This window comes from Pelophylax lessonae (assembly GCF_965119305.1).
Source record: "Pelophylax lessonae genome assembly, chromosome: 5".
Lineage (NCBI taxonomy): Eukaryota > Metazoa > Chordata > Amphibia > Anura > Ranidae > Pelophylax > Pelophylax lessonae.
In genome coordinates, this window is record NC_138772.1 from 460,067,083 (window position 1) to 460,078,304 (window position 11,222).

Here is an 11,222-nt window from a genome sequence, read left to right on the forward strand (position 1 = left end):
TCACAACAATATTTCTGCTAAATACATTTTTAAACAGTCAAATTTATTTGCGTTTCTATTCAAATATATTACCTTGATCTGTAGATGTTTGAATGGTTAGTTTAACTGTTCAAATATGTTAAAAAGTGAACAGTTTCCATGGAATATACTTACTTTTATGTATGATAAAGTAGAACAGCGCTGCGCTAAAGTCATAAAATATGATTGGATTGATCCAACATATAAAGTGTTGTATATGAACACTGAAAAATTTGTAGTAGTGCAAATTGTGCATAGTACAAAAATTACAAAATTAAATTCAGTGTATATTTCCATGAAAGTGCAAAGTTCACAAATTAAAAATGTGAATATTGTCCAAATCAGGAATAAAATTTGTATCCACAAGAAGTGTTCCTTATTCCAAGGTGAAAGGGAATTACCACTAGTGCATCAATCGATCACCAAAGGGAGAAATCCATAGCGCTTGCCAGAAGTTTTAGACTGTACTGCCAGTAGCAGAGTCTTACAGGCGGTAGGCTTAAGGCCTTCGTGAGACCTTGAATTGTCATCGCCTCTTCCGATCTCTCAGGTGCTCAAAATATAAAAAAATCTCCACATAGCATAAGGCCCCTTTCACACGGCGGGGGAATCGGTCTCAGCTCTGTGTGCCGAGATGGAGCTGCCAGGTCCCCGCTCTCCTCTATGGGGAGATTGGATGAGAATGGACCGCCTGTCCGTTCTCATCCGATCCCATTTGATCCGATCCTCCAGACCGATGGAAAATAAGGTTTACATCTGTCCGGATTTCACGGACAGGATCGGAATCGGATAGCAGCGGAGAGGTCTCTCCATAGGGATGCATGGAGCATTAGATCAGGTCCACCTGAAATACTGACAGGCGGATTGGATCAGATCGCCCCTGTGTAAAAGGGGCCTACTACTGTCAAAATTATTAAGTTTTCCATGGATGAGCGGCACTGTTCTACTTTAATTTTCTAAATTGCTTCTAACAATATTGTTGTGTTGTTGTGCCAGCAGCTGTTCTTCATATTCAGTAAGCGCAGTCGTTTTCTTTATATAGACTTTTCTATATGACTCTAGATGGGCTGGGTCCTGTAGTTCTCATATATAATAACAAAAGTGCAGTGCTAAAATTTAAATCATCATGAATGCAATGACAAAAAGCTCATCCAACGGAATGAGAAACATAAAAAAAAAAAAATATAAAAGAGTGACTAAATTCCCAAAGAATAAGTGAATAGTGAAAGTCCAAAACGCGGAATCCAAAAGGAAATAATGTTATCCTTCCTTCCTGTGACAACCAGGGAATGTGTAGAGTGGGGACACCACAGTGCACAAGTGCAGGGAGCAGCTTACCAGAGCGCCGTGGCTACTCAAATAAATGAAAAAGCCTCGCCAAGCACAAATAATCACAAAGATCTTAGGGATTCCAAGGAACCATGGGTAGCACAGTGGAATGGTTAATTCCTCAAGGTAGCTCTGTGATGTTCAGATGAATGTATGGAAAGGAATATACAGAAGACCATAGTGTAATCCCGTAAATAGCTTAAATAAAGTTTATTAAAAAAAACTACTCACAATGGTGAAGTACAGGCAAGCATATAGACAATGGTGGCTGGGGGATCCAATCGCGGCGTCCCGCGTGTATCCAGTCAGCAGCAACAACAGTAGGCCGGCTCAGTGAGGGGGCGTGTGGATGTTGCGTCTGGAGTCGCTGACGCGTTTCGTCATCAAAAGACGTTGTCTGGGCGTGACTACCAGACGCAAAACACACGCCATATAACCTTCATGGACTAGATGAGTGACATGTATCCCAGCCAATGGCGGAGGGGCGGGGGACAGTACCTAACGTCATCAAGAGTGCTGGTAAATGACAGATGACTCCGCCAACCGCCCCGCTGTAAAGGCGGAAATGAAAAAACGCTGCATCATCAAAGAAAGGATGAGTGGCATATATATACACCAATCACCCTAATGTAAGGGTGGAAATAAATATGCCACGTCCTCATGTGAGATCACGGAAGCATATTATGGACAGATTATCTCCTTAGAAAAATATATTCAGGAGGAGATTACTCATCCGGAATTATATTATGAAAAACTTTATCAAATACATAACAACATTTATTAAAATCACTTAAAAAGCAGTGAATGGGTGTTGTATGACATAATGACCTGTGCACACAAGTATAAGAGAATAAGAAAGCGCCATCATGTGGACAAAAAATATTATAGCAAGTGATAAATAAAAATTATAAATTTGTGATGAACTTAATAGAACAATGAAAGTTCATATTAAATATTATAAATTAATATAAATATGTTGTGTAAATATTAAAAAGTGAAGTGGATTAAAAACAGAGTGAAAAAGACCCCAAACCATAAAACGGCACTAAAAAAATATATAAAAATCATACCAATATTATAAAATGTGTTAAGATATGGAATTAGAGTATAGGGAATCAAAAAAACAAAAACAAAAAAAAAAAAAAAAAACACAGGGTGTACCCCATACATACCCATATCACATGAACGAAATTATGACAAACGGGAACCTTTGCATAAAAAAACATTCATAAAATCATATATATGAAATATGTGTAATGATATGGATAAAAATATAAAATTATAAAACTAGAAAAGTTAAAATCAGCTATTGTTGATAAAGGAATTGACATCCCATTCAACATTTAACCCATACAGGACATAGGTCTTGAGGGAATATATCCAGCGTGTTTCCATTCGTGAAATTTCACGCCTCACAGTGGGGTGAAAATTTATCAATGGCTATGAACAATGTATTCCTCGGATTTTTATGGTGACATTGGTCATAATGCTTGGACTCCTCCTGTAGTTCTCAGAACAATATAACTAGAAAGGGCAGCACAGGCAAGATCGGGTAATTTTGCTCTTCTCAAACAGATATAACAATAACACAACACGTTTCAATAGTATATTTAACAGACCAAAATGAAGCAACTAAAAAAATTGTTTGACTTTAAAACTAATCACGACTCACATTAAACCACTTGCCGACCGCCGCAAGTTCATATACTGAACGTATGGGTACGTCACTAGCCTGTGAGGCTCTGGGGAGCGAGCACGTGCCACCGGAGGCACGCTCCCGCTCGGTCACTTGCGGGCACTCGCGATCGTCCGTGACAGCGGGAGAAAGGCAGGCGGCTGATGTAAACAAGCCGCCTGTCATTCTCCCCTGTGTAAGAACAATGATCATACGGTTCTACTATGTAGGACCGTTGATCACTGTTCCTACACTTCAAGCCACAGCCAATCACAGTAAGAATCACAAATTGGCCTAAAATGTTAAAAAATTTTAATTTTTACATTTTTTTTTTTGGGGAATTTCATATGAAAAAAAATGTGAAAAATATTGTTATTTTTGCAAAATTGACGCTATTTTTTTGTTTATAGCGCATGATCAAAAAATCGCACAGGTGATCAAACACCACCAAAAGAAAGCTCCGTTTGTGGGAAAAAAAGGACGTCAAATTAGTTTAGGTACAGCGTCGCACGACCGCGCAATTGTCCGTTAAAGTCACGCAGTGCCGAATCGCAAAACACCCCCTGGTCAGGAAGGGGGTAAAATCTTCCGGGGCTTAAGTGGTTAAGTGTTAAGCTGGCTATACATGGATCTAAATTTGGCCGTTTCTGCATGTACGCTATCTTTGATTGATCGACTTGGGTACAACCAGCCTGTCTAATTCTTTTGACATGCGATTACTGCCAGCGACTATAGTTTTTAGCAGTACTCGTGTTCTGCCAGCCAGGAAGGATGCCCGCGAACCCCCGGTGGAAGAACACAAAAGCACTGTGGGAGGCATTCCCCCATCAACACTGACTGTGTTGACAGGGGAATTGAGCAATTTTATTTCCTACTAACTGTGGAGGAAGGAAAGAAATTCAAATCATCTATGGGCAGCTTTAACAGTGTGCTAGAATGTATAAAGCAAAGAAAAATGCTTTGACTTTAGATGCACTCTACCCAGGATGTTGATGGGAGCTTTTACCCATACATCAGCAAACAGCCAACCCATATATTAGAACAGATAAAATGCAAACTTTTTAATACAGAAAAAAAAAAAAAAAGGGTCTTTAATAGTCTTCTTGCAGACCGGAAAGATCATTTTTAATAAAGGAAAAAGCTTTTCAACATTGATGACTGTCGAGTCACAAAGTGTTGCAAAGCTAAAATTATCACTGAATGAAATGTCATGTCTCAGAAAACACATCTGCGGGAGTGTGAAGCCATGACTTCAGCACTGGAAAGGAAAGAACATCACACATTTAAATGTCTAATGCTTTCATAGTACATTACACTCACAAATTTGATATCTCTTCAGGTAATACACCATTAGACAAATCAGCTGCAATTTGACAATGTTCATTACAAAAAATACAGCCAGACAGAACTCGATTTCACAGATGTGAAGTCATTGGGCATGGATTATATCAGGCTTGCTGCACAGCACATACTCCAGAATGGCCATTCTACTACAGCACAGACATTCATGGCACCTCTTGTAGAAAGCTGGGGAGAAACCACCAGAAAAGACCCAGAAAATCTGACTACTCTAGAAAAAAAAGTTGATTCTCAAGCACAACCTCCTAAGTTATAGCCCTCTCTTCCTTTGGGAGCGTCTTATTCAGTGGCAGCCGGTCCATTGGGGGCGCAGCCAACCCAACCATGCATCCGGTCCCCTAATCTACATGCAGGGCGCCAGACGCATGAATTCCAATGGGGTTTTTTTTTTTTAAGCACCCGATTAGAACCAGAGGCTCTAATCGGATTTAAAAAAGGGCGAGCTCGGGGCGCAGAGCCCACCCAGTTGTGTGACAATAGTGAATGAATATTGCCACACTGATTTTCCTCCCGGCCAATCAGGAAGCGGATCCTGAGACTTGTTTCCCGATTGGCCAAAAGGAAAAGGCATGCTATTGGCCAAGAAGGGGGGAGGAGATGACCGTCAAGAAGAGACATGAAGCAGCCCGAGGGGGAATACAGGAGCTGGTCGGCAACTGGTTAAAGGAGGGTTTGAGAAAAAAAAAAAAAAACCCTGTGCTCAAAAAAGCTCAAATCAAAAAGTGCACAACACACACACACACACACACACACACACACACACACACACAAAGCTTCTTCATGCATGAGCCCTAAGTCGGATCCTCATCCTAATGGATATGATTTGGATCGGACATTACAGTAGGATTACCCAGGCATTCCCTGAAGTTGCCTTAACCACTTGCCGACCAGTCACTGGGTCTGTACTGCGGCAAAGTGGCTCGATTCCGTCCAGCGACGTTGACCTACATCGCTGGACTCCTCCCCTTTTAGGGAGGAGTGACTTGTTTTCAGTCACAGCGGGAGTCGGGCCAGGGGAGGAGCAGCGGCGATCGCCGCTGCTCTTACCCGATCGTCGGGGAATCGAGTTTGGAGATCCGCCCGCTTGTGTAAACAGAGCGGGCGGATCTCCTAATGGCACTTTTCCACTGCAAGTACCGGCTCGGCTCTACTCGGCCCTGCTTGCCCCGGTTTGCTTTTCCACTGCTGGTACCGCATGGTACGGTGTTGGAACGGTTCGGTACGGTATGGTTTGCTTTTCCACTAAAGTAGTACTAAAGTTAAGTGGGTGGGATAACAACGGGGTGGGTGGGATTCTCTGACCAATCAGTGGCTAGTAGTGACTGCATGCAAAGGATTGTGGGATATGGTACCTGTTGGAACCACAATCGAGGTGGTACTGTTTTTGAGAGCCGTGCCGTTCGGTTCCATGCAGTGTAAAAGCGCCGCCGTACCGTACCGAACCGTTCGGTTCCATGCAGTGGAAAAGCGCCATAAGTCACAGACAGTGACAGATTGCAGGGTTCAGCATAGCTGAACATGCGATCTGTCCCTGTGTCACTCAGTCACCTCCCCCCACACACGTTAGTAAGCACCAGGCATACATTAACCCCTCCCTCTCCAATAAAATTAACCCCTTCCCTGCCAGTGTCATTTTTACAGGAGCAGTGCATATTTATAGCACTGATTACTGTAGAAATGTCACTGGTACCCCCAAAAGTGTCAAAAACGTCAGTCAAGGGTCCGATCTGTCCGACGCAATGTCGCAGTCCCACAAAAAAAAAAAAAAAAAACACCAAAAATGACAGAAATCTTTCCCTTAGTTAGTAAACACAATAACTTTTGCGCAAACCAATCAAAATATGCTTGTGATTTTTTTTACCAAACATAGGTAGCAGAAAACAAATTGGCCAAAATGTTTAAAAAAAATTTAGATTTTTACATTTTTTTTTGGGGGGGGGGGGAAATTTCATATAAAAAATGTGAAAAATATTGCTATTTTTTTAAAATAAACACTTTGTTTATAGCGCAAAAAGTAAAAATCGCACAGGTGATCAAATACCACCAATAGAAAGCTCTGTTTGTGGGAAAAAAAAGAACGTAAATTTCGTTTGGGTACAGCGTCGCACGAACACGCAATTGTCAGTTAAATTCGCACAGCGCCGAATCGCAAAAAGTGGCCTGGACGTAAGACAGCAAAATCTTCCGGTGGTAAAGTGGTTAAAGTCACATTGCTATAATCTTTTTTTATATGGACTGTAGACTGAAGGACTTCTGAATAAATGGTTGTGGAACAAATCATCTGAGTTTCCATTATTTCTTATGGGGAAATTCGCTTTGATATAAGAGTGCTTTGGATTACAAGCATGTTTCCAGAACAAATTATGCTCGCAATCCAAGGTTTTACTGTATATTAAAAATTAAGGGTCCCAACACTGAACCTTAGCGTACGCCACTGATTAGATCAGAGTAAGAATCATTAACCACTACTCTCTGAATGCGGTCTTTTAGCCATTTACAAACGGATCTTTCCAAGCATGAAGACTTTACCTTACACATTAGCTACGTGTGGGAACTGTTTCAGATGCTTTTGCAAAATCTAAATCTACCACATCCACCCCTCTGTCCAAGGTTTTACCCCTTCATAAAAAGAAATCAGATTTGTCTGACAAGTAAACCACAAACCACAGCGCAAAACAGTGCCAAACGAAGTGCAATTACATAAACACAATAAAAATAGTGAAGTTATCATAAAAGCAACAAGCAAGTAACAAGTGAAAGTTCATTAAGGTTTCCAAAATGCTCCAAGAAAATACTTGAGTGCCAAAATATTCCAAAATTGATCATGCAGTGATCTGTGTTCTTCACACTATTGTGCTTAAACTTACCAGATTATGTTGACCCCTTCACAATACTGCATGTGGGTCTAAGAGGCTGAGTCTGGTAAGAGGGAAGAGGTCCCCTCCTGTATATCCTGTGATTATCGCTGGTATGTAGAGAAGAGAGAATCCCAATAGTGTAATACGTTCTTATTAATAGAAAGCATCAAAATCACACTTCCATTGTTCCAGAGTAAGCATCGTCTTTAACAAAAAATATTTAACCAAGGCAGTCAGTCCGTCACCCTTAGTCCAGTACTAGCGTGGTTGACATGGTTACACACCTCTGCGTGCGTTCCACCAATGACCAGACATGATGCAACTGAAGAACCGGAATCTAAGTCAACGCGTTTCACCACTCCCACATGGCATTATCAATAACGCCCTGTGGGAGTGGCGAAACGTTAAACTGGTCTACAAGTATTTGTAAAGCTCAGACATGAAACATGAACAAAGCATGTCTCTATAGTAGTGATTGACCGATATTGTTTTTTCTTTGCCGATATTTTGGCCAATGCATATCGGTATTGGCCGATATTTTCATACAAAAAAAATGTTTTTTATTTGACAGGTACTCTTGTGGAGAAACCCCCAAACCCCTCCTCTGCATTTAAAAGCATTCAAAACGCCAGTTTTTCGGCTGTTTTGAATGCTGTTTTTTTTATAAATCTGGCGCCAGACAGTACCCGGAAGTGACATCACTTCCAGGTTTTTGCATGGAGACCTGATCAGAGCCGAATGCGGCTTTGATCGGGTCTTTGGCGGCCATGCAGGCTGGGCGAGCCGTGGAAGGCAGCGAGGGGGGGGGGGGGATGTCCCCTCCCACTTCTTGCAATGACAGCCGAGCCGCTTCTCAGCCACATCGGTTGTCATTACAAGACAGCCGACCATCGGCTATGGACGCCGGTACCGGGGTAAGGCATCACTCCTGTGCAGCACTTTCCCGAAATATAAGCGGCAATATCGGTAACCTCCGGGGCCGATTCCGATATATCAGGGAAAGTGCATATCGGCCCCTGATATATCGGCTTTGCCGATAATCGGTCGATCACTACTCTATGGTGTGTACTTCGCTCAATTAGGAGTAATACTTGTCATTTCTGTCTGCTGCCTCATTCCTCCGCTATCAGCATGAATCGCTTCTGACAAGTTTTCCTGACATCCAGAGGGAAAAAAAAATGACAGGGGATGGACCTCCAGCTAATCGACAGCCTTAAGGGCCATACACACTAAGATTTTCTGAAGACTTTTTCCTTCAGATTTACCTTTTCTATGTAGTGCAAGGGCCTGCCAGACTGCATACAAATTGAAAGTGTTTAGGTTTGACCTCATATTATCTGGTTTTGGTAAATCTAAAGGAAAAAGTCTTCAGAAAATCTTATAGTGTGTATGGCCCATTAGCTCTGTTTCTGTGTGCTGTGTGAAAGTGGCTATGTCCCTCCCTTCCAAATCAGCTCTCAGAGCTCTCCTCACTAAGCTCTGCAGAATGTAACAAGCTTTAAAATTCAGCACTTTGAACAGATGTAGAGAAGAGAAGACTGCAGATATACAGGTACAACTTATGTGGGTGGATTGGTTTAATCTCTGTACATCACCTGAGGCCAGCCACGTCACTGGGTATATGTAAGGTTTTATAACCACTTTAAGGGTCAGAGGTATTGTTCATATAAAGAGTTAAATTCAGCTTAAACTTTAATATCTAAAAAAAAAAAAAAGCATATAATATATAGAATACTGAACGAAGAACATGTTGGGGCTCATTTACAATTGTGTGCAGGTGCAGGCACAGCTGACATGTATTCAGGAGACGCAAACCTCAATAAGGGGGAGGGGGTACACAAAGCAAAGCATTGTGAAATGTGTATACCGCCAACCAGCTACCTCTGATTGAGGCCGAGCACGGCGTTTGTGTTCTCCCCTCTAGTTTTAGTCGGCTCCTGAAAACCAATTAACCAAACAAGTCAGCTACAAACATCCAATATGTGTAAATTACAACAAAGGATTAAATCGACTGAGATGCCGAGCAATCAGATAATGCTGTAAGGCAGAAGAGCCATTTTGGAATATAAAATTGCTCCTATGAACTTGCCAAGGTCTAACAATGTCAGCAGCAAACCCTAAATCTGGAATATAGGCAAAGACAATACACAAGTACATTTCTATCAAGTGGTAACGGAGGCCTTGAATGCAATCAGAGCCATCTCCTATGCGTTTCATCAGTAAGCGATAATCCGTTACACCACAAACGGATTAGGACCCCATCAAAAATTGCTTCCAGTGCCCCCCGCCTCCCAGCTCACTCAAAGCGTCCAGCAACTGTGTCTATAGCCCAGGAGCTGTCATCTCGAATACCGTCTGCCTGGGTCAATGATTCCTTTGACAGTATATGCAGTGCGCTGGTCAGTCTCAGCATGCATCAGGGGAAATAAGCCTCAAAACACCATAATGAGACATCTCTGGGGAACAAGACAATGCATGCAGCAGATGGCCTAGAAGGTTTCTTGGTGATCAGCACTTACAGCAGGTAAAAAAACACGAGTGGATGAGCTACAAACATTAACCCTATAAGTTCACAATTGAACATGTAGTTCGCACAATGCTCTTCAGCTGCATAGCCTTGCCCTATTTCCAATCGGTCACACTGCCCTGTAGGACATGGTAACCAGTAGAACAGTATTTAATGACCTCAGCAGCCAATCAGATCTTTTCTTTTCTTGGATACATTTGGCCCTGGAAACATGCAAGGCGGAAAACGGTTTACAAGATCTCACTTCTTAAAGCGGAGTTGCGGCCTCTGAAAAGTTTTTTAGAAAAAAATACCCCCGGGACAGTCAGGGCTAGTGCATTCCACAATGGATAGCCTCTGAACTGTCCCAGGTCACACTTACCTGCAAGAAAAAATACTTACCTTGAACATTTCATGTCCAGCGCTGCCATCTCAGGTGTGGGCAGCTGAAGCCAGGGCGCCCTCTTTGGTGTCCTCTTCGTCCCAGAATGCCCTGCATGTCCGGGGCAGGCATGTCATCCCTGCACAGCTTCTGGGCATGCCCAGAAGCTGTTTAGCAGGGAATGACGCCTGCACCGGAACTGACGAGCAGGGTCGGTTCTTATCTTCTAAATACCTTTTCTCATCAGCAATTGCCTTAACTGGAGCCAATTAGAAAACACCCACATCCCAAAAATCGTTACATAGAAACAGGTTCCCTCTTGAACGGGACTTTGAAGGGCAGTACATCACTGGAGTGCCCAAAAGCACAAGGTGTGCAATACTCACATGGCCAAGGTAAGAAAGGCTGAAAGACGACCACCACTGAACAAGACACACAAACTGAAACGTCAAGACTGGGCCAAGAAATATCTCAAGACTGATTTTTCAAAGGTTTTATGGACTGATGAAATGAGAGTGAGTCTTGATGGGCCAGATGGATGGGCCCGTGGCTGGATTGGTAAAGGGCAGAGAGCTCCAGTCCGACTCAGACACCAGCAAGGTGGAGGTGGAGTACTGGTTTGGGCTGGTATCATCAAAGATGAGCTTGTGGGGCCTTTTCGGGTTGAGGATGGAGTCAAGCTCAACTCCCAGTCCTACTGCCAGTTTCTGGAAGACACATTCTTCAAGCAGTGGTACAGGAAGAAGTCTGCATCCTTCAAGAAAAACATGATTTTCATGCAGGACAATGCTCCATCACACGCGTCCAAGTACTCCACAGCGTGGCTGGCAAGAAAGGGTATAAAAGAAGAAAAGCTAATGACATGGCCTCCTTGTTCACCTGATCTGAACCCCATTGAGAACCTGTGGTCCATCATCAAATGTGAGATTTACAAGGAGGGAAAACAGTACACCGCTCTGAACAGTGTCTGGGAGGCTGTGGTTGCTGCTGCACGCAATGTTGATGGTGAACAGATCAAAACACTGACAGAATCCATGGATGGCAGGCTTTTGAGTGTCCTTGCAAAGAAAGGTGGCTATATTGGTCACCGATTTG

General features: G+C 42.7%; 1 pseudogene across 1 annotated transcript in view; it reads left to right on the forward strand.

Annotated features, from left to right (window-relative positions):
- Positions 1–9,710: 9,710 nt before the first annotated feature.
- Positions 9,711–11,222, forward strand: part of LOC309555639 — a 15,204-nt pseudogene continuing 13,692 nt past the window's right edge. The window contains exon 1 of the transcript in view: positions 9,711–9,763. The product of the transcript in view is annotated as an uncharacterized misc_RNA (transcript). The remainder of the gene's footprint in view (positions 9,764–11,222) is intronic.